Source organism: Notothenia rossii (assembly GCF_949606895.1).
Source record: "Notothenia rossii genome assembly, contig: scaffold_23, whole genome shotgun sequence".
Taxonomy (NCBI): domain Eukaryota; kingdom Metazoa; phylum Chordata; class Actinopteri; order Perciformes; family Nototheniidae; genus Notothenia; species Notothenia rossii.
In genome coordinates, this window is record NW_027639856.1 from 91,519 (window position 1) to 97,518 (window position 6,000).

A 6,000-nucleotide genomic window follows, 5' to 3' on the forward strand; every position below is an offset into this window, starting at 1 on the left:
TCCAGCTACTGTTCAAGATGTGTTTCTACATACGGTCTTGCAGGGACTTGGATATAAACACAGTGATGTACGCAGAGAACTAAAGCCTCTTCTGTCAAGTGGTGAGGTGAGTGATGAAACAATATGACGCCATGTAATGAGAATCACCAGTGAGGAGAGTGAGAGACAGAAGAGGATAGGTCCTTCTCGTCGGCAGGCAACAACTAGTGCTCATAGCGCACAACTTGAGCTTAACACAGTCCAAGAGTGTGGCAACAAACAAGAGAGCACAGCACACAAAACAAAAACAGACCCAATAAAAGAGCTTGCAGCTAAGGTAGATGAGCTAACCAGCATGGTTGAGGCTATGAGACAACAAAAGCAGCCACATCCGGCAGACATGATTAACCATAATCAATACTCTCAAAACAGAGTGAGACCCAGGAGAGAGAAACCTTTTGGTTGTTCAAAATGTGTCGAACAAAACCGGCCAGATTGTAACCACTGTTTCTATTGTGGGGATGGAGGGCACAGGGCTGTGGGCTGTTTAAAGAGACAAGAGAGTCAGGGAAACTCAAGCCGGTCACTGCAGCGGGGTTGCCAGTGATCGGATCCACAATACGACCCCAAGCTGAACATTCTGGTGAGGCAAAAGCGCAAACCAGTTGTGAGGGCAAAACAGTTGAAGTAGCTAGTGCACAGAATAGTTACCAGCAAGATGAATCCTCGACTCAGTTTTCTTTTGGTTCACCAGGGGTGAAACGTAGAACTGTTGCCAAGCTGATAGGAAAAAAATCGCTAATACAGTGTAATCTAAACGGATTGGCAGTGACTGCATTGCTTGACTCCGGTGCTCAAGTCAGTATCATAAGCCGAGCCTGGAAAGAACAATATCTGCCTAATCTTGATGTTCGACCAATATCGGAGATTATCGAGGATCTGGACGAGCTAAAGGTGTATGCAGTTAATGGCGAGCTTATTCCGTTTGATGGCTGGGTAGCCATTATGACCAACCTGCCAGGAAATGAAGAACCCAGTCTTTCCATCAGTGTTCCATTCCTAGTCACAAGCTTGACCATGGAGAGACCATTGGTTGGTTTTAATGTTTTGGAGGAAATCATTGAGGGGCAGCCAGAACGATTGATATGCACTCTGGTTAAACTGCTTCGTGATGCCATCAGTGTTCCGGTGGAGAAAGCCGAAGCAATTGTGAGCTTTATTCAGGCAGTTGAACCAAGTGTGTCGCAGGGACGCCTAAGAACAGGTGTAAATGACATCGTCATTCCGGCTGGTCAAGTCACCTGGGTGAGGTGTCGTGTTCCCCAAACCCTGAACCCCTCTGATCGTCTGGTGTTGTTTGAAGCTGATGAAGACAGTCATCAATTATCGCAGCTGGATTTAGGGACAGGTTTGTTTGAGATACAGAACCCTGCAAAGCCTTATGTCACAATTCCAGTAGGCAATAACACCAAACATGATGTCACCTTACCACGCAAGACAGCCCTGGGCGTATTGCAGCACATTGAAAGGTTTGTGGATGCTGAATCTCCTGACAAGACAACATATACTACAACAGTCAATGAGGTCTCAACTCAACCCCTTGAACCAATCCAAAAAGCTGAGCCGATTCCACCCCTGTGGCACCCCCCAGTGGACCTCAGTCACTTGGAGGAGGAACAACAAGAGATTGCCAAGAGAATGTTGTACGAAGAATCAAAGGCTTTTGCGAGGGACGGAAATGACATTGGCTGTAACCCTAGCCTACAAATGGTGATAAATCTGAAGGACGATATTCCAGTGCAAAGGACGTATACTTCCATACCAAAGCCGCTTTTGAGGGAGGTCAAAGAATATATTCAAGACCTACTGGTGAAGGGATGGATTGTTAAATCCAAGTCTTCCTATTCTGCCCCTGTTGTGTGCGTGCGGAAGAAAGATGGCTCTTTGCGCCTTTGTATAGACTATCGCCTGCTCAATCAGAAAACTGTACCAGACCGACACCCACTGCCTCGGATACGGGACCTACTGGACACCTTGGGGGGATACTCTTGGTTCAGCATCCTTGACCAGGGTAAGGCATACCACCAGGGTTTTGTGGCTGAAGGTTCATGCCATCTGACCGCCTTCATCACACCCTGGGGGCTTTATGAGTGGGTGAGAATCCCGTTTGGTCTTACGAATGCACCAGCAGCTTTTCAGAGGAGTATGGAGGAGATGTTGAGTTCTTTGAGAGATGAGTGCTGTATACCTTACCTGGACGACATCCTGTGTTACTCACAGACCTTTGAAAATCATGTGGAGGTGGTTCGGAAAGTGCTCCAAGCGATACAGAGTCAGGGAGTGAAGCTCCGCCCTGAGAAGTGTGAGGTGTTCAGGGGAGAAGTTCGCTATGTCGGACGCCTGGTCTCTGGTGAGGGTGTTCGAGTCGACCCCAAAGATCTAGAAGCTGTACTGGCCCTGAAAGCGAAAACACCGAAGACCGTAGGTGACCTGAGAAGAGTCCTCGGCTTTCTCAGTTACTACAGGTCGTACATACAAGACTTCTCAAAGATAGCAAAGCCATTATACGAGTTGCTCCAAGTGAAAGCCTCAACACAAGCTCGACAGATCAAAGCTAAAGGCCCCCAGCTGTCATCCAGGGCGCCTATAGAGTGGACTGCTGTGCATCAGACTACACTTGAGGAACTGGTTGACATGTTAACTCATCCTCCAGTTCTCGGATACCCAGACTTTGACATGCCATTTGTCTTGCATACCGATGCATCGGAGCAAGGACTGGGAGCAGTTCTTTACCAACAGCAGGACGAAAAGCTGCGAGTCATTGGCTATGGGTCACGAACCTTGACACCGGCTGAAAGGAATTATCATTTGCACAGCGGCAAATTAGAGTTCCTTGCGCTAAAGTGGGCAGTGTGTGAGAAGTTTAGAGATTACCTCTTTTATGCTCCTCACTTCACCATCTACACTGACAACAATCCACTTACTTGTGTTATGAGCACGGCCAAACTCAATGCGGTCGGTCACCGTTGGGTGGGGGAGTTGTCAGACTTCCGCTTTAACATTAAGTACAGACCTGGAAGAATGAACATTGATGCGGATACACTGTCCCGTATCCCTCTTGATATTGACCACTACATGTCAACGTGCACAGAAGAGTTGTCGCAAGATCTGGTGAGTGCAACCTGGGAAGGAGGTCAAGCAGCTCAGAGAAAAGATGTTGCCTGGGTAGCTGCCCTCTCTGCCTCCTCCCTTGATGTTATCCCACAGCCGTGCACACCTCTACAGGAAATAAGTCACAATGAGTTGGTTCAAGCCCAAAGGGAAGACCAAACGATTGGAGAGATCGTAAGGCTAAAAGAAGTTAGTGATAAACTTTCAGATGATATGAGGAGGTCAGTCAAGGGAACCGCGTGTAAGCTTCTCCACGAGTGGAACCGTCTACACCTTGAAGATGGAATCCTATATCGGCGGACACCAGAGAGAAAACAGCTTGTCCTACCTCTGAAATATCAGTCTTTTGTCTTGAAGCACCTTCATGATAACATGGGACATGTAGGCACAGAGAGAGTCATTCAACTAGCCAGAGAAAGGTTTTACTGGCCTCATATGAAAAGATTCATAGAGGATTATGTGACAAAGAAATGCTGTTGCATTAAACAGAAGAAACCAACTGTCCATGTGCGTGCACCAATGAGCAGCATGAAGTCTAACTCACCCCTGGAACTGGTCTGCATTGACTACTTGCACCTTGAGAAAAGTAAAGGAGGCTATGAATATATCTTGGTGGTAGTCGACCACTTCACAAGGTTCGCACAGGCCTATGCAACCAAAAATAAATCCGGACGGACAGCAGCAGAGCGGATTTATAATGACTTTATACCCCGTTTTGGGTTCCCCAACAAACTGCACCATGATCAAGGAAGAGAATTCGAGAATGATCTCTTTCGAACACTCGGGCAGCTAGCTGGAGTAGGTCACTCTCGAACATCTCCTTACCACCCACAAAGTAATCCAGCTGAGCGGTTCAACCGAACTCTGTTACAGATGCTGCGAACGCTGACAGACAAAGAAAAAGAGACATGGAAAGAACATCTTCCACAGGTTATACACGCATATAACTGCACACGTCACGAATCGACCAGTTATTCGCCTCACTTTCTGCTCTATGGTCGTCAACCTCGTCTCCCTGTGGATCTCCTATTCGGCCTATCAGAGGAGACAGATCCAGTAACACACAAAGGATATGCTGAGAAATGGCGCGACAGGATGACAGAAGCATATCGGATTGCTACTGATAACAGTCTGGCGTCTAGTGCAAAGGGCAAGTCCTATTATGATCAGAAGGCGAGGGGAGTGGTTCTGAAGCAAGGGGATAGAGTGTTAGTCAGGAACCTAAGTGAGCGCGGAGGGCCTGGTAAGTTGCGTTCCTATTGGGAGAATAGGATATATGTGGTAAAGGAACAGGTTTCAGATAACCCAGTATATGTCGTCCATCCAGAAAGTGATGCAAAAGGGAAAATCAGAACCCTGCACAGAAACCTGCTTCTGCTTGTCAATGACTTGCCAGTGGAATTCCCACCACAGTTAGTCAAACCAACCCCAAAGCCATCACAGAAGCAAGGAAGCCATCCAAGGAGACAAAGGGATGTGAGAGACCAAAATGCTGAGACATCTGATTCAGAGGATGAGTCAACAGGAGGTTACTGGTTGCGGGTACCAGCAAATCGGGCTAGGCCTATCATAACAGGTACTCCAAAGAGACCAATTATGTTAAGAAGAGAGCAGAGACCAGTGTTGGAACAACAGCCTTCTGAGGAGATGTTTGGAAAGACTACCAGGAACTCTGGTGTAGAGAGACAGTTAGAGTTCCAAACTTTACCTGACATGGACATTGCGCAACGGGAAACTGGAGGACAGGCTAGAGGCCTTTGTGAAGAAGAGTACTCTTCAGACAGGGGTGAACTTCAACTTGAGGATGAACCGGAAATCTCTCATCAAACTGACTTAGAGGAGGACAATGAGCAGACAACCCCCAATGTACCTCAGAACGAAGATGAGCAAGAGTTGCCTCAACGTGCATGTCCCGAGGAACGGGTACAAGACCCTGAACCTGACTCACCTGTCCCACTGAGACGGTCTACTCGGGAGAGACGACCAGGTCACATCCTCACCTACTCATCTCTTGGCCTCCCAACATACCAGTCGGGTCCAACAGTAAATGCTATGGATACATACCTCATGCCCTACACTCACCTTTGGTATTCACAAACATGCCCACCATCATTCCACTACATACCCCTCATTCCATATCCCCATTCACCATTTACATGTCCCATACAAGGTTATTGAAAGGTCACACACAGTGTTAGTCCTAAGGGTCATACATTTTGAGGTGTGATAGTTTGGACATTGTAAATATTTGTGTTTTATGAAGATGTTAAAGTTATCTTGAATAGGAATATGTGATTTCAAGTAAGTGTCGGGAGCCACTTTTGTTGTCGGGGAGCGTGTGGCACCCCTGGGATGTGTGACCACATTAATATAATTATTATTATTATTTAGAGTTAGAACATGCATTTATTTTGTACATCTGTTATTTTCATGTCATTAACGGGGTTGATAGATGCAGTGAGTAGTGAGGCGGAACGTTTGTGTTTGATTCAATGGTTCCGGGGTACCGATTAAAGCGACGGACGTTCCCGGGGTTTCCTCAGAAGTAATCTGGAAGGAAACCGAACACAACGTGTCCTCATTACTTCTGTTTCACCTGCACCATACAGGTTGGTAAACTGTGCATAAATCACAATGAATCCCCCATAAGGTTTGCAAAGATAATATGTAATGGCCCGCTAACAGTTGAAGACTTTGTAGCGCTGTTTACATGTGTAAAACTGTTATATAGTGTGTGTGTATTAGCCTAGCTTCCCCGGTACGGCGCCATTTTGGGGACAACGTGATCTGACGCAGTAAGGAAACAAGTTTGTCAGTATATCTGAAGGCTCCCACACACTGAGTATTTAC